Below are 18,706 nucleotides of genomic sequence, written 5' to 3'. Positions count from 1 at the left end.
AAAACTTAAGATTCTACTTTACAGAATATAAGGGAAAATGTGGGCCACATTAATATAAACTCTATTCCGTACTTAATTTTCAAATTTGGAATAAAATTACACCTTTAATAAGTACTTCATTAACAATTCTTATTTAGCTTAATTTTATTCCTTGAATTAATTTTACAAATATTTTTGAAGTATTACAGATTCTGAAGTCTTCCTTTGGAGCGTGGGTTTCTTAAAGAAAACAAATATACCCATTTATGTATTTTCCTTCTTAAATATATGAAGTATAACATACATAAAGAAAAGAATGCATAAAATAGAACTGTACAACATAACAAATGGCTGTAAACAAAATCCTAGGTGACCTCTATCTAAATTGTCACCTGTCCAAAGTTCCTCATGTGTTCCTATTGGATAATACCCCTTCCAAAAGGAGTAAGCACTGTATTGACTTTTATGATAATTAGCTTTCTACTTTTCTTTTTTTATTTGTAGGATTCAAACTAGCCTACATAAATAATACATTGACTTTTATGGTGAGTGTTTCTTTATGTTCATTCACGGCTTTACCACCTATGTGTATGCTCCTAAAATGCTTTAAAATAATATAGTCTTTTTAAAATCTTTTTTTTAAGATTTATTTTATTTATTTTATTTCTGCCCACCCCCTCGTTGCCTACATTTGCTGCATCTGTTTGTTGTGTGCTGGTCTTTTTTTGTTAGGAGGCACGGGGAACCAAACCTGGGACCTCCCATGTGGGAGGGAGGCACCCAATCACTTCAGCCACCTCTGCTCCCTGTTTTGTTGTGTCTCTCATCGTGTTTTCCTCCATGCATCGATTTTGGAACCCAACCTGGTGGGAGCTGGATTGCTTAAGCCACATCCATTCGCCCTAAAATCTCTTTATAAATGCAATCTTATTTCATTTCTTTTGATTCTTGAAATTTTCAATCAGTATTGTGATTCATTATATATTTATGTATTCACATGAGGTTGGAGTTCAGTAAATTTGATTGTATATTAAACCATTTTTTGGCTATATTGCAATTGATTTGTCTATTCTACTGATGGACATCTAAATTGTTTTGAGGTTTGCGCTAATAAATTACAGTGTGCTTTTGAGGGTCTTGCCATTTATTCAGTTGCATATGTGCATGCTTCTTCCTGGAATGTCCACCTCAGGGTGAAATTATAAGGTCACAAATATGAGTATCCTTCAGCTTTTCTACATAAGGCCAAACCATTTTTCAAAGATTTGTACCTATTTACACTCCCATCAGGAATGTTTCATAGATCTTATTGCTCCGTATCTTAGCCAATATTATTTTTTCCAGCCTTTTTATTTTCCTGCCAATCTGCTGTGCATGTGGTTGTATTTCCTGGCATTTTCCTGATTGCTAATGAGTCTGTTGCCATTTCATGCTAATTGAACATTTGGACTTCATCTCTTTTTTAGAGTTACAGAAGAACTGTAAAGAAAGGGCAGAATTCCCCTATACTCTTTACACAGTTTCCCGTGATATTGACATGGTAATTTATCAAAACTAAAAAATTCATATTGGTTTAGCAACTTTCACAAAATTATAAACTCTATTTAGAATTTAGCAGTCTCTTTTTTATTTGTTTTTTGTTTCTTTGTGTTTTACAAATGTCTTTTTTTCTATCCTAAGACCCAATCCAGGATACATAATTGCATTGCTTCATCATATCTCCTGTAGTCTGTGACAGTTTCTCAGTCACTCTTTGGCTTTTTGTTTTGTTTTATTTTAATATTTTATGACCTTTACACTTATAAAGAATATTGATAAGTTAGTTTGTAGAATGTTCTTCAATTAAGGATTGTGTTTGATGTTTTCTCATGATTACCTAGGCATTTTGGATTTGGGGGGGAAATAAGTGAAGCACTTTTCTAATTTGATCATGCCACAGTGATACATGATATCAATATGAATTTTTTCTAGTGATATTAATCTAAATAATTTGGTTAAAATATAGTCTTCCAGGTTTCTCTACTACAAAGTTACTATTTTTCTTTTTTCTTCCTCTATTCCTTAGAAACAAGTAAGGAGTGAATTACTACATGGTGAGTTGTGGGAACACAGGCTCAGGTACAACAGAAACTTTAAGCAAGTGGATGCTTTATAAAGTACACAGACAAGGAGTGCAAAAAAGTAGGGAAAGAGATCCCATCGTGGCCAGTTCTCCAGGACTGCTAGCCATCAGGGTGAGTGGATGGTGACTCCACAAGCCCTGCTTCATCCTGTACATACATGAGGGATGCCTGTCCTGCCTAAGCAAGGTATTTGTACCCCAGGAAAAGGAGCCCCTGCCATTGACAGTTCCCACCCTGATAAGCTGTTAGAACTGCTTCTTCCCAGTTTCATGTTCAAGGTAAAGCCAGCCCATTCTGTTAGATCTAGAGTCTCCCCTGGGCTATGGAATGAGAACATATTGAAACATATGCACACAATAAAAAGAAGTGGGGGTAGGTGAGGACTGGGAGATGCCACAAGGCATGTCTTTGACTTCCCCAGCAGTCCACTCCTTGGCCTCTCAACCAAGCCTACCCTAAGCCTCCACATTAGCTTCTACAGCATAAACCCACATCACACCTTGGGCTCAAAGGCAGAGAAGTGTTAGGCCTACTAGCTGTGGCTCTCAGCAACATTGACAATAAAGGTTTGGGAATACCAGCAGCTGAGAACCTTAGGAAGACTTCACATATGCATATCATTACTCCAAGCACAGTGATAAGACCTTTCTGGAGTAATTATTGCATCCATCTTCTTCTTGGAGCAGTGAGGAGGTCCCAGAAAGAATCTGCATGCTTCCAACCTGTAAGCTTGCCATTGGATTTTAGTCACCTCCTGGTCCACCTACCCTGAGGTATTAACCCATATATAACAGGAGATGTTAGCAGTAGCACATAGGCCTCCTTGTTAGGCTAAGAGAGAGTCTATGGCAATAGATGAATTGTTCATAGACAAGATGAGTGGGTTTGATAATATGCAAGTACAGTGAGGAGTTGGATGACAGATTCAAAAGTTTGTCAGGTTCTCTGCTGCCTTGGTGGTCTGAATCCTCTGAATGAAGGTGTTTTCTTTAAGGTTGTGGCCAGGTCAAATCTGTAGAAAAGGGGAGGGGGAGCAGTAACCAGTTCTGATAGGGTGGTCACATAACAACTTCCTGTAGAAGATACTTTTTTTTTCAGTCTATTTGCACTAATTTATTTTTTCCCTCCAAGGCCATCCAGTCTTTCCCTTGTCTTAAACTATAACCTCACCTCTTTCCCATTGTTCTGAGTGCCTTTCCCATATCTTCCAACAATTCCTTATAGAGGGAGTCCTCAGAATTCCTTGAAGGTATCCCATGACCCTTCTTAAGGAGACGGAAGGCCCAAACCAGAAGTTGGTGTCACCTACTAACCTCTAATATGAGTGTTCTAGGCCCTACATATCCAGGCCATTGATTGTAACCCCCTGTGTGTTAAGCACTTCTAGGCCTGCTTCTGTCATCCCAACCCTCTACTCAGAGGCCTTAACTTATCACCATCCTGAGAATTTTTAGAGGGTCTAATGGAATAGAAAGCAGGATGGTCCCCTGCTAGTGGCTGAAAAGGAGAGTCCCAGTGGTATGTCCTTGGCCCCCCTTTTTGGGCTAATCTTCATATTGATGTGTACAAGTGTAGATGCATAGCAAAGCCTGGGTTCCTCCCACACCCTTAAATTCTTCTTGTGCTAGGAAGTATGTCAGAGTCATTGTATAAGTCTGCCAAAATGGTGCAAGGCACAAAGAAATCTGTTGGCTTTGATAAAGCGTATTTGGGATAAAAACTTACAGTTACAAGGCCCTAAAGAGTCCAACCCAAGGTTGCTTTCTCACCGAAGTCAGTAACCACATGTTGAAGCAAGATGCCAATGATCTCTGCAAGAGTTCAGCTTTCCCCTTTGGACTTCCTTACTTGTAGGCTTGTCTCTCAGGACTTCCTCTCTCTCCTGACATAGAGCTTGTTTCTTTCTGGGCCTTCTATATCAGTCTTGGATCTCTTTCCAAGGTCAGCTGCAAACTATCAGTGAATGGCTTATCTCTTCCCAGGGTCCCAGGATCAAAAATGACAGAGGTCTCTCTCTTCCTGTGTGCCCTCTTGAGTGAGTATCCATTTATATCAGCCAACATCAAGGAGGTGCAGATCCAACTTGAGTTACATCTTACTGATGTAGCCCAATCAGAAGCCTTAAACTGATTTTATCAAGTAAACTTTATCAGAGGCCCCTCACTTAATTGAGTACAATCAAAGAGTAACACACCCAGAGGAAAAGATTAGTTTACAAACATAATCTTTCTCTTTTTGGTATTGGCAAAAAATAATCTCAAACTGTCACAGTCATGTTCCCTTCTGCAAAACTTCATCCAGAGGGCCTGGCAAAGTGGACAGTTCAACTAGTAAGAGACATGGTGTAGAAACTGAAGCTCCTCTTTTAGGTAGTAACAGAAGTTCTCCACAATGATGGCCACCTGTGAGGGGGTGATTGACATGGAGGATTCAACTAATTCTGTGGATCTGAGCCAATGATTGCCCTTGGTGCCAGAAAGGAGGACAGAACCCCTTTTCCCAGATATCCTATATATGTACCATGTCTGCTCAACAAACTGGAAAGGCAAGGCCATAGCCTGAAGAGGTGTCTGCCATGAACAAAGCATGGGCCATACCTTGGGATGGCAAGAGAGGGCTAATGGATAGTTCACTTGCCATGAATAGCCAGGTGCAGTCCCTCTGGGAATAGCCCCTACATAACCTCTTCAGGCTTTGCTTTGAATTGACTTGACATCTCTCACATTGGTAAATGGCAGATTGGGCCTCTTTTAATGTGAGAGGTACTCCATGTTCCTCAGCCCATAGTTTCATGGTGTCAAAACTTTTGTATCCGGTTCAGTGGTGGAGCCATTAAGCAGCAAAAACAGCCACAGGGAATTCAGCTACTTCAAAGACATCATCTGGGGTAAATTCATTATTCTCATCCTCCAGGCTGAGCTTAACCTCTGCCTCTCTCCCAACAGAATCTCCAACCACATCAGAGGTGGGGGTGAAGAGGGAAGTAGCTCAATGTATTCCTTATTGGCTAGGTCATTTCAAGGTTATTCTTGTATTTTGGGCCCTTGCCATCCACATCAACATGAATAACATCAGTAGTGCCTTCTCACACTACCAATTGTTTCCTAAAGTCCCTTCCCCATACTGAGTAATGGCTGATTTTCCAATCATATTCTCTCCATGAACCTGACCAGACTGCTAAGCCATTGGCAACAGCCCAGGAGTCAATAAACAGTTACAAGGGGGTGCTTCTGTCCAAGTGTTCCAGGGCTAAGGGACTGCTCCCAGTTCAGCCCATTAGACATTTTTCCAGTGCCAGAGTGGTACAGAGTCTGCCTGAGGCAAAGAAAACAACAGCTGCTGCCCAATAAATTCAAGCTGGATGACTCAGCTTGGCCAATTCATCGGAGATCTGCAATTTAACATCAGGGGGGAATCCTTGATTTGGGGATCTCCAGGATGCCAATGCAGGGGTGGAAGAGTCTTCATCTGGTGTTGCAACAGGATCATTGTTGAAGGGGACCTCTGCCACCCTCTCATGCACGTGTGTCACTCTCTGGGAGCCTAGTCTAGAGCAATCTTAAATGTACCAATTCCATTTGTTGATGCTCTTTGGTTAGGCACTGTCTGGGTGAATGAACTGATTACTCAGGATCCAAGGCATGATAAAGATTTCTGGCCTCAGGAGGACCTGAGCTCTCAGTGATCCCTTCTGTTTCCACCAAGGCCTAATAGCACACCAGATGTTGCCTTTGAAATAGGGTAACACTATTGTGTCTGGGAACCACCTGATCCAAAAACCAAGGAGTCTGCAAATATCTGTTGCCACCTCTTTCTATCAGAAAAGCCAGTCAGTGTGGGTCTGAGTAGCTGAAACAGAGGACAGGGAGTCCAACTGTCTGGGTCAGGATCGGTGGGTGGCATCTCAGCATGCCCCATTTTTTGTCAGTGATGATAGAAGGCAATACTGTCTGAGGATGGAGTATTTATATGTCCCAGGGGGAGGGGGCCTTGTCACTGACAAAAATTCATGTTCTTTGGACAGGGTATGCACCTTGGGGGTGCTTGGGGTTGCTTGTTCCAGGTTTTGGGCTCAAAGTAAGTTGAGACCATTCTATTAGACCTAAGGTATCCCCAAGGCTACGGAAAGGAAAAATATTGAAACATCTACCCACAATTGAAAAGGAGGGGTGTGTCAGTGAGGGCTGGGAGATGGCTACTAGTCATGACCATGACTTCCCAAGCAGGAAGTCACTAAGTCTAGCCCATGCTTAAGAGGAATGGAATCAGCTCTATCTCCTGGAGAGAAAAATATTAAAGCATCTGGGGACATAAGTTAATACCACCACAGTAATTGATAAATACTTGGGGGGTGATATTATGGAGCTATGAAAATATTATGCTTCTTCTTATAAGTTTTCCTCATTTATTTTAACATTCATCATCAGTGAAATTTGCCTGCACCAATTATTACTGTGGTTTTCTAGAGATGCTTCTTTATTTTCATTTCTATACTTTATAGAAAATAGACTATAGATTCACTTGGAATTATATAGTAAAGATAATATGTACCTTCTCTCCTGATATTTTATTTGTTTAATCATTTATTTATAACAATATGGCCTCATAGATAGATATTTTATTTTTTGGATTATAGTCTAATGCTATCATTGCTTATTTTGTTGTTGTACGTGCTCCATCTTTGGACCTTTGGAGCTCTTTCAACTGGCTCTCACATCCTTTTGACATGCTGTGATACTTTATTTCTTTGAGAGTTTCTCACTATCTGATATTTCAGCCCCATCTTGTACTTTTCCTGCCCATTCCTAGATTAACCATTATTTTAAGGATCTCGGATTCTTTTTTTTTGGAGAATGGTATTTATCAACCATGGTCTGGGTGCTTGCAGTGTTTGTTTCTACTGGAGTGTCATTGCCTCTGAGCTGTCTCAGAAGAGAGGTAGGTAGGATATACTAACATGTGCACACATATATCTATTTTCATTTCTATTTTTCCATAGATATATTAAACTAAAATAAGTTTATACTCATGCCCAATAAGTTTTAAAATGATTTTGGCAAAGCAAAACTCTTAACCAGATTTAATATGCAGTTTTAATGTAAATAATAAATAAAATAGCAACACAAACACCACCAAAAAAAGTGATCTCACCACCCACTGTTTACTTACTAAACATTTTAGCACAAATATTATTAGTAAAATTTTGGAGACAGCAAATCTTTTGAACAAAATATAGCAACAAATTTGGGAATAGCAATATTAACAATAAAATATTGAGTATAGTATTATAGTTGACTACTTTGAATGAGGAAGCTACATTATTTTATGCAAATGGGAATTTCTTATTCAACTGTCATCTATTGATTGATCTTTTCTTAGTCATTCAACCTTGGCTTCCTCAGTGGTAAGACAAAAGCAAAACCAGATGTTGATTTGAATTAAAACACAACTATTTTTTACATTAGACAGGTACTGTAGCTCACAGTTTTCTATAATTATATTTTTATGAACATTGTGACAATAATAGTTGGAAGAACTTTTGAAGTATATTTTGGAATTTAGATTGCTACAAAAATTTGTATTGGATGTACAGTGAAAATATAAACTTCTTGTAAACTAAACTTAAGATTTAATTTTATAATTTTACAAATGTTCCAGAGGTACTGCCCATACATATTTATACCTATAAGATATTCAATAAAAAGTAGATCATCAACAAATAAAAGAATGTTAATTATATTTGAATAAGAAACACATCTTAATTTTAAATCATATAATTTTTATTAAATGTTCATTGGAAGCCCCTATACTTAGTAAGTAACTTGAAGGTTGATTTCTTCCTTAGGATAGTATAATTGACTCAGATTTTCTTTTATAATTAGAAAATATCTAAACTTAAATCTCAGTTCCAGAGCCTATTCATTTACAATTCCAGTTGCTGCATCTGTAAATGGCCAAGAAGATAGTCATCATATTGGGAATATATAATTAGAAAATTTAGACTAAGAAACTATGTTTCTTTCATGTCCTATATAACTCTTTCCTTAAATGCAGACGTAAGCATCGATCATATAAATGGAGAGAGAAAGTGAGAACCTATTAACACTTCCAAAAATTTACTTTTTAATTAAACATACAGTAAAATCAACTTTTTCTTTGGTGTATATTTCTTTTTTTAAAAAAAAAAAGATTTATTTATTTATTTGTTTGTTTGTTTATTTATTTATTTATCTCCCCTTCCCCACCCCACCCCAGTTGTCTGTTCTCTGTGTCTATTTGCTGCGTCTTCTTTGTCCGCTTCTGTTGTTGTCAGTGGCACGGGAATCTGTGTCTCTTTTTGTTGCGTCATCTTGTTGTGTCAGCTCTCTGTGTGTGCGGCACCATTCCTGGGCAGGCAGCACTTTCTTTTGTGCCGGGCGGCTCTCCTTATGGGGCGCACTCCTTGGGCGTGGGGCTCCCCCATGCGGGGGACACCCCTGTGTGGCACAGCACTCCTTGCACGCATCAGCACTGTACATGGGCCAGCTCCACACAGGTCAAGGAGGCCCGGGTTTTGAACCGTGGACTTCCTGTATGGTAGACGGATGCCCTAACTACTGGGCCAAGTCCACCGCCTTTGGTGTATATTTCTATGAAATTTTATACATATGCACATTTCTGTAAACACTACCATAATAAGGTACAGAAAAGTTTAATAATTAAAAAATAAATTAACACCCAAAATCACTTCTCTTGTGCTGTCATTTCCTCTGTAGTCACATGTTCCCCTTCTCTAACCTCTGGTGACCACTGATCATTTTCCATTCCTGTAGTTTTGTTTTTTCCAGCATGTCATATAAATTGAATCATGTGGTACTGAGCCTTTGAGACTGGCTTCTTTCATTTAGTAAATGCATTTATAAACCAACCATGTTGTTGCATTTATCAACCACTTGGTTCTTTTTATTGCTGGGTAGTATTCCTTTGTACAGATCTACTAGAGTTTGTGTACTGATTGATCTATGGGAGGGCATTTGAGTTGTTTCTAGTTTCAGAAAATACAGATAGACCTGTAACAAAAATTTATACACAGATTTGCACATGAGCAAAGCCTTTCATATCACATGGGTAAATATCCAATTGCTGTTTCATATAATAAATAGGTATTTAACTTTACAAAAAGTACCAGTTTTCTGGATAACTTGTACCATTTTCCCTTCCCACTGTCAATATATGAGTATTCTAGTGGTTCTGTATCCTTGTCAGCACTTAATATTTTCATTTTTATTATTATATTTTTTCATTGTTTTTATCTTAACATTTTAACATGTGAGACTTAGGATATCATCATGATTTTAATCTGCAATTTCCTATTGGAGAGATATGTTGAGCATCTTTTCAGTGGGCTTGATTGTCATCTTGTTTCCTCTTTGGTGAATTATCTGCTCAAGTCTTGACCATTTGTAAAGTGGAATGTTGTTTTCTTACTATTATGGTTTGAATATTCTTTGTGCATTCTAGATATAAGTTTTTTTGTCAGAGATATGATTTGCAAGTTTTTTTCCCCATCACATGCTTGACTTTTTCCATTTTTAACATTATCTCTCACAGAGCAAAAGCTTGATTTTTCATTTTTGTCTTTTATGTTTCATGGTTTTTTTTGACCTAAGAACACTTCGTCTAACCCCATGTCATGAAAAGATTTTTCTCTTATGTTATATTCCAAAAGTTAATAATTTTACATTTTTAAATTTAGATTTATGATTCATTTAAAAATAATTTTAGTATAAGGTATAGGGTTTAGGTTGAGGTACTTCTTTTTTATTACATATAGAATATTCACTCGCTCTAACCCCACTTGTTGACAACATTATCTTTCATCCATTAAAATGCCTTTGCAATACTATCAGGAATGAATTGGCTTTTGTATATGTCAAAACTCATAAAACTGTACAGCACAAAGAGTGAACCCTAGTGTGAACTATGGGGAAGCAGATTTGGCTCAACTGATAGAGCGTCTGCCTACCACATGGGAGGTCCAGGGTTCAAATACAGGGCCCCCTGACCCGTGTGGTGAACTGGCTCACATGCAATGCTGATGCACGCAAGGAGTGCCCTGCCACGCAGGGGTGACCCCCGTATAGGGGAGCCCCACGTGCAAGGAGTGCACCCTGTATTAAACAAGTGCAGCCTGCCCAGGAGTGGCACTGCACACACGGAGAGCTGACACAGCAAGATGACCCAACAAAAAGAGACGCAGATTCCCAGTGCCATTGACAAGAATACAAGTGGCTACAGGAGAACACACAGCGAATGGATACAGAAAGCAGACAATGGGGGTGGGGGGAAGGGGAGAGAAATAAAAAAAAAATAATGTGAACTATGGACTTTAGTTAATAATAATGTATAGATATGGGTTCATCAATTGTAATAAATATCAAGCTAGTGCAAAATATTAATTATAGAAGGAACTGTGCAGGGAAGGAGGAGAAGAGGAAGTATATGAGAATTTCTCTGTACTTTCTTTGTGAAATATTTCTGTAAACCTAAAACTGTTCTAAAAAAGAAAGTTTACTAGAAATCAATTGGCTATATTGTATAGGTCTATTTCTGGACTCTCTATTCTATTCCATTCATTTGTGTCTATCCCTTAACCAAAATTATTCTGTCTTTATTGTATCTTTAAAATAAAAATGAAAGTCAGTCATATGAGTCCTTCACTTTTATTCTTTTTCAAACTTGTTTTAGCATTCTAATTCCTTTTTTTTTGCATATAAATTTTAGAACTTACTTCCCTATACCTACAAAATATCCTGCTTGAATTTTGATTGAGACTATGTTGAACCTACAAATCAGTTTGGGGAGAACTGACATCTTAACTCTATAGAGCCTTATTGTACCTGAACACACTAGGTCCTCTATTTATTTAGATGAGATTTGATGTACTTCTTCAACGTTTTGTAGTTTTCAGCTGATAGATCCTGCCCATGATTTATTAGTTCTCGGAGATTCTTTATAGGTAACTTTGGATTTTCTTGGTATATGATCATGTTTTCTACAACTAGAGACAGTTTTACTACTTCCAGTCTGATAGACAAGGTTACAACTTTTGGTTTTGACTGCCAAACAATTTTAAAGAACTTAAGAAGAAAAATTTATTTACCCAGATATTAACCATTTATTTTGGCTCTTACTTCATTCTTGATGCTCTGTGATTCCTTTTATATCAGGTTTGCTGGCATTGAGCCTCTTCTTTTTCCTTCATCTGAGATTTTCTTTATTTTATATTCATTCCTGAAGTATATTTTACTGGAAATAGAATTGTGAGTTGTCAGTTTCTTTTATTTCTTTTGTAGCACTTTATAGGATTTTTTCCCACTTCCTTCTGCTGTGCATGATTTCTGAGGAGAAATCCATAGTCATTTAAATAATTCTTTAGTTATATATGATGCATTATTTTTTGCTTGCTGTTTTCAAGCACTTTTCTTGTCTTTAATTTTCCATTTGAGTATCATGCAATTGTATGTGGATTTTTTGAATTTACCTCCTTGGGATTTTCTCAGCTTCTTGTCTCTGTAAATTTACGCTTTTCACCAACTTTGGGTTCTTCTCAGCCATTATTTCTTTTAAAAATGTTTATTAGAGAAACTGTCAGTTTAAAGAAAGATCATGCAGAAGCTACAGAGTTCCCATTTACCCACCCCTGTTTTTTTTTTAAAGATTTATTTATTTATTTTTAAAGATTTATTTATTTCTCTACAACCCTCTCCCTTGTTTTTGTGCTCACTGTCTGCTTTCTGTGTCCATTTGCTGTGTGTTCTTCTTTGTCTGCTTGTCTTCTCTTTAGATAGCACTGAGAAGCGATCCTGGGATCTTCCCAGCATGGGAGAGAAGCATTCAATCTCTTGTGCCACCTCAGCCCCCTGATCTGCTACATCTCTTACTGTCTTTCCTCTATGTCTCTTTTTATTGCATCATCTTGCTGTGCAAGCTCAGCATGCTGTTCAGGCCAGCATGCTGTGTGGGCCAGCTTGTCTTCACCAGGAGACCCCGGGGATCAAACCCTGCACCTCCTATGTGGTAGATGGGAGACCAATCCCTTGAGCTATATCTGCTTCCCACACACCCCTATTTTTAACATTTTATGTTAGTGTGGTGATTTTGTTACAGTTGATGAAAGGATATTTTTATAATTGTACTATCAACTATAGTACACAATTTACATTTGGGTTCACCGTCACTGTGTTTTACTGTCCTTTGTTGTTGTTGTTTTTTTAAAATTTTCATTCTAACAACATATATAGCACCAAAAATTTCTCCTTTTAACCACATTCAGATATATAATTCAGTGGTGTTAATTATATTCACGATGTTGTGCTATTGTGCTGCCATCACCTCTGCACATTACCAAAACTTTTCCCATCATCCCAAACAAATCTCTGTACCCATTAAGAATTAATTTCCCACTCCCTACCCCCAAACTGCTTACTGGTAAATGGTATTCTAGTTTCTGAATTTGCTTATTCTAGTTATTCTAATTAGTTCATATCAGTTAGATTATACAATATCTGTCATTTTGTGCCTGTCCTATTTCCCTCAGCATGGTGTACTTCATGGTTTGTCACTTTGTCACATATATCAGAACTTCATTCCTCTTCACAGCTGAATAATATTTCAATGTACGTATTAATCTACACCACATATTATTTATCCATTTATCTATTGAAGGACAATTTGCTTCGTTTCCATCTTTTGGCAATTGTGAATAATGCTGCTATGAACATTGTTATGCAATATCTGTTTGAGTCTCTGCTTTCAGTTCTTTTGGTTATATAGTTAGAAGTGGGTTTGCCAGGTCATGTGGTCATTCTATACTTGACTTTCTGAGGAACCACCAATCAGTCATTATTTCTTCAAATATTTTTTCTATACCACATTTTTCTCCTTTCTTCATGGAATCCTTATGACATAGATTTTAGACATTTTAATTCTTTCCCACTCATTTGAGAGATAAATTTTTTTTTCAATTTTTCCCTCTATTTTTCAGATTGGATAATTTCTATCACTATATATTCAAGTTCATAATTTTTTTCATCAGCTATCTTCATTCTGTTATTGATCTCATATATTGAATTTTGCCTTGTTATATTTTACAGTTTCAATATTTCCATTTGCTATATATTTGTCATATTGTATTACTTACATTTTCTATCTTTAATGTGTGTGTATCTTACAGCATGACTATAATAACTATTTTAAATATTTTCTCTATAATTCCAATATCTGTGCTATCTTGAATTTATTGTCTGTTGATTTTCTCTTCTTACTTGCTTTGAGATTTTCCTGATTCCTCATATGTTGAGTAATTTTGGATTGCACCCTGGACATTTTGAATATTATGGGAAGGGTCTTCTTTTTAAAATATTAATAAGAATGCTTATTTTGTATTTGTTTATTTGTTTTATGTAGGCAATCTCCTTTGTTGGTTTCAAGCTGTTGTTTTGAAACATTTTCTGAGGGAAGGTTTCCATACAGTCCAGTTGTTCTTTCTCCCCATTCCCCTCTCCCACTCCCCACCTCCACCCCCCACCCTACTCGTTTTGCTGTCTGTGTCCATTTGCTGTGTGATCTTCTGTATCTATTTCTCCTTTTTGTTTTCTCTTCTCATTTTTTCTCCTCTAGGATTCACCGGGATTCAATCCTGGGACCTCTGATGTGGAGAGAAGTTCCCTGTCAATTGCACCACCTCGGTTCCTGGTTTCTGCTGTGCTTCACTTTTACTCTCCCCTTCATCTCTCTTTTGTTGCATCATCATCTTGCTACATGACTCACTTGCACAGGCATTGACTTGCCACATGGACACTAGGCTCTCTGTGCAGGTACTTGGCTTGCAATGCAGGCACTGGCTCATCGCATGGGCACTCATGCAGGCACTCAGTTTGCCATGCCAGCACTCAGCTCACCATGCAAACACTAGCATGGGCACTCAGCTTACCACATGGGCACTTGCCTTACCATGCAGGCACTTGGCTCACCATGCAGGCACTGGCTTGCCACACAGGCACAATTTCTCTTATTCTTTTTTACCAGGAGGCCCCAGGGATTAAACCTGGGTCCTCTCATACGGTAGGCAGAAGCCCTATCACTTGAGCCACATCCGCTTCCCTGATACAGTCCAGTTTTTAAAGTTTTTTGCAGTGCTATCTGGAATGGTACCACATATATGTCACTCAGTGGAGAATCTGAAACCTGACTGGTTATTTCCTTTGTGGCTCAGTTCTCAAAGTTCTTGAGAGTCATTTTAGGGTCTATGCTCAGCTTGACAGTGACTCCAGGAAATCTTTTTAACATCAGTAACAAATTTTTCTCTTAGCCCCCTCTTCTCTGTAATTTTCTCAACTCTTTCAGTTGTCTGGAAATTTACTTCTTGATTTTTGCTACCTACTGCTCACTTTCTATAACCCTGTGTACATCCTGATTCAAACAGTAGGAGGAAAGGGAGAGAGAAAAAAAAGCAATGCACCTTCACGTTCTGCTCCTCAGAACACAACTTCTCTCTGGTCAGAGAGAAAGGTACCTCCCTCAGAGTTTTAGGCAACTGCTTGATCATTTCTTCTGTCACTGTAGCAGGATGACCTCCACCACTGCAGCAATCACTCTTGACTGGAGTGGGAGAGAAGAGAAAAAAAAGAAAAAGAAAAAGAAAACTGGAAATCTCAATACTCTCTCTGGACATTAGGAGTTTAATTTTCACACTTTTTAGACCAGAACATGGGAATTCTCTTGGAGCTTTATCTTTATGAGTAATTTTGGGTTTGAGTCTGCCTTTGAGTCTAGACTAGATAATAACAAAAGAAAAAAAATAAACAAATGAACAAAAAAGGAAATTTCACCAATGGTTCACTGATATGTTCAATTCCTGTCTTCTTCACCAAACAGCTTGCTGTCATTTGCTTTTCACTGTCTCCAGATAACTGATCCATGCATTGTAGTTAAGTTTTATAGTTATACCCAGTGTAAGAGGCTGAGTGAGTGTAATATTTGTCATAGCACCCTGGCAAACTAAGACAATGCTAGAAATTTAGAGCATAAAGAAAGATCTTTCATGTGCTATGTATATATCATTCATTACTTAATTTCTGGCTCCTTTTTAATCTCACAATCTTGATTTTCTTCTTTCTTTATTTTCTATTTTTAATCATTGCCATCTTATTATATTTCATATTTTTTAAAGATTAAATTACAAGGTAAAGGTAAAGCTTTCCCTTTCGTAAAAGCTTAAAAATTTTTGAATAATTTTCACAGATAACTGAGAAGAAAGAATTGCAATTTTTTTAAATTCTGAAGTTATCCAGTATCACACTAAAAAAAACTATGGTCATAGGAAAAGAAAGGTTGACTCAGATGTACAAGAATTCAGAGATACCACACAAAGGCTATATCTGAATAGTCTGCATGTATTTAAAACATAATTTTAATCACATAATGAAGGAATTAGAACAGAATCCTCAAAATATGGGAAAAAAGATGAAAAGAACCAGTGGTTTACAATAAAGATTACTTCAAAAAGGAAAATGAAGAATTGTCTGGGAGCAAACAAGGAGTCTTGACAAAGAAGAGCTGTATTGTAAGTGATATTCTAATAATAGACTGAATCTAAAGTTCATAAAAAGTTTCAGCAAAAACTGAAGTTTGTGGGGAGAAATGGTTAGTAAAGAGTTATTAAAATCTCAACAGAGATTTTGAAAGAAAGGAGAGAGGGAATGTAAAATTATTATAAAGGTCAGAACTTACTGGAATGTGGAAAATATCACTGACATCATCAACTAAATTTAAATTGTAGGAAAGCATCTCACTTAACAAAGGAAAGAAAAAAATGTTATGCAAAGAATTAAATGATAAATGAGAAAAATGAAATAAAAATGTAAAGTACATGATTAATGTAAAGGTAAGCATAACTTAAATAGACATATATAATAAAATTCATACTTAACATGATAAGAAAAGTGAATAGATTGAATTCTTATTTTCTAATGCAAAGTCTCTCAGTTTAAGGTTAATCCAAAATAAAACAAATCAGATAAATGCTATTTCCAAAGAAATGACATGATTAGACAAAGTGATAAAGTAAACTTTTATAATGTTAGTTTGTTATTAGAAATACAGGCAAATGCAAGCAAATTTGTACAAATAGAGGAATAATGATGTTAGAAATATTGAAATTTGAAGATAAAAGCACAGTGGAGAGTCTTTATTAAGAAGATATAGCCATCATAAACATGTATACACAAAATAATATCATGACATGGAGCTGGATGAAATGTAATTTCATTGGATGCCTTCAATCACCTCTTTCAGATTTATAAAACAATGACCTTTATCAATTTCATAATAAAACAAAATAGAACTATTATAGATTGAGTGCTAGAAATAAAAATTAATTAGGAGGGAAGGAAGAAGGGATAGACAACAAATGAGAAAAAAAAGAATAACTTTTTCAGATAAATACTATATATGTTATATAACTATCTATTAATATATGTTGGTAAAACCTCTCAAGTTGCTGTCAGAAAGAAAATTTAAGGATGTTAAGATTTTATTGGTTATCTCCTCTGATTACAGTCTAATAGAGTTAAGTATAAATAATGATTACAATCTAATAGAGTTAGGTCAGGGAATAACTAAACTTGAAAATTTGGAAAACACACATCTAGGTGACTGTGGAATAAAAAAATTTAAAATAATGAAACTTCAAACTATCTTGATTAAAGAAAGGAAAACAATTTATACCAAGACATGTGGGATGGAGGAAATGCTTTAGGATGGAAACACCTTTTTCGGTTGCTATAGTACCTTTTTTGACATGGCTGCAAGAATATTATAATATTGCTATTAACTATAGTCAAAAAGTTATGTTAATTGTATTTTTACCATGCCTCATTATATTCTTACCACCTTGTAAGAGTGAGGGACATTTGTTCTAGTTCCTAGAAGAACATTCTTATATTTGTACTGTTAACCACTGTCCTCATCCACCTCTGGGTTCACTATGTTATTCAGTCTCCAGATTATCCTCTAGCATTTTGCCTAATGCAAGTGGAGCAGGCAATGCGATGGAACCAAAAATTTTCCTAGAAGACAATGTTTTAATGAGTGGTGCTAAGCATAATATTGGGAGAGGGATCAATATTGCCTTGGCAATGGGAAAAACAGAAGAATTATTAGAAACTAAATATTTTGATATGTGGGGAGGAGATGTAGCACCATTTATTAGACCTTCTGAAGTCCATGCAAGATGTTACAATAGTCTTAATGGGAACATAGGATGATGAGTACCAAACACAATGATGAGACATGGCAGCTCATTGTTGAATTGGGGAGTACATCTATCACCTATCTTTGTTTCAGAGACATTTGGGTCTTCTGTTGTGGAAAAGGCATTAAGACAAAAAGTCCTTTTTAACAGCACATAATGACCAATCAGGATGCACATAAATATGAAGGAAGGCCTGAAGACGTAGAAATGAAGGGGTGCATCCCCCAGAAACAAGACTAAAGAAAATGTGGAGAAAATCAAAGGTTGTGCACTTTGACTATTAATGGAAAGCTGAAACAGAGAAACTCCATGTGAATATTTAAGAGCATAAAACCATCTCGGTGTGTGTATATGCATTATCTCTTTTGACATATGATTATTTATTACCAACATAAATAGATATCTTTATTTATAGCTATCATTATGGGCAAACTACTGATTTTTAGGCACATTTTCCTAATAATAAAATGTTTAGACTTAGACTGCTATGGTAAGAACTTGAATTCTAACAGCATACTCAATGGATAACTGAAAGAACATATTATGAAAAGAATATTGATCATTTATATATATGCCATATATGTGGATGTAAGTACTGGTTGCTGTGAAAATCAACCATGGGAGAATATGGATTTTAGGGAGTCTTTTGATGATAGTGTCTTTTAAATTAAAAAGATATTTGGCTGTTGTATGTGTAACATTACTCTATAGTCTGACTCTCCTAATGTGCCTCTTGTTTCTGTATTTCCCCACCCTAACCCTTATCCTAAGAAAACTAGAAATTAAATGTTTGATAGGAAAGTTATATCGGTATGTGAAAACACAACAAAATATTTTTTTCATGTAAACAGTACAAATAAATATATAAGCATAGATGGTGTTCACAACAGCCGCTTGCTGGATTTTGTATTAGCAACATGAATAAAAAGGTTTTCTAAAAGCTATTCACAGCAAGGCTGGAGGTGGCAATTCAAAAGAACTGGGAAATCAAGCCAAGACCCCTACTCAATCTTATTAGGTCTAGCTGGGTGGTTGTGCCAGTGTATTTAGAGCAACTTATTTTCCTTATGTAATTATTATCAGCATTGAACCAAGTGAATTGCAATGAGTGTGTGCTTTAATACCAAAATAATTTTATTTATAATCTAAGAAATTACTTCAATATTTACTTCATTTAACTTCATAAGAGAATATTTTTACCTGAAGTTATAAGGGCATATTTAGAGAAGTGTTAATTACTGAAAGACGAATTGTAGCATTAAAAATAATTTTATTTTTTTCAAAAATGGCATTATACACAATTCTACAT

The 18,706-nt window shown here is 36.5% G+C and overlaps 1 pseudogene; it reads left to right on the top strand.

Moving 5' to 3' along the window:
* LOC101435100 (protein FAM3C pseudogene) overlaps nt 1-17,637 on the top strand; it is a 121,597-nt pseudogene extending 103,960 nt beyond the window's left edge.
* The last annotated feature ends 1,069 nt before the right edge of the window (nt 17,638-18,706 follow it).

The sequence above is a fragment of the Dasypus novemcinctus genome, chromosome 12 (assembly GCF_030445035.2).
Source record: "Dasypus novemcinctus isolate mDasNov1 chromosome 12, mDasNov1.1.hap2, whole genome shotgun sequence".
In the NCBI taxonomy this organism is placed as follows: Eukaryota; Metazoa; Chordata; class Mammalia; order Cingulata; family Dasypodidae; genus Dasypus; species Dasypus novemcinctus.
This window is presented reverse-complemented; position numbering and strand designations above follow the sequence as displayed.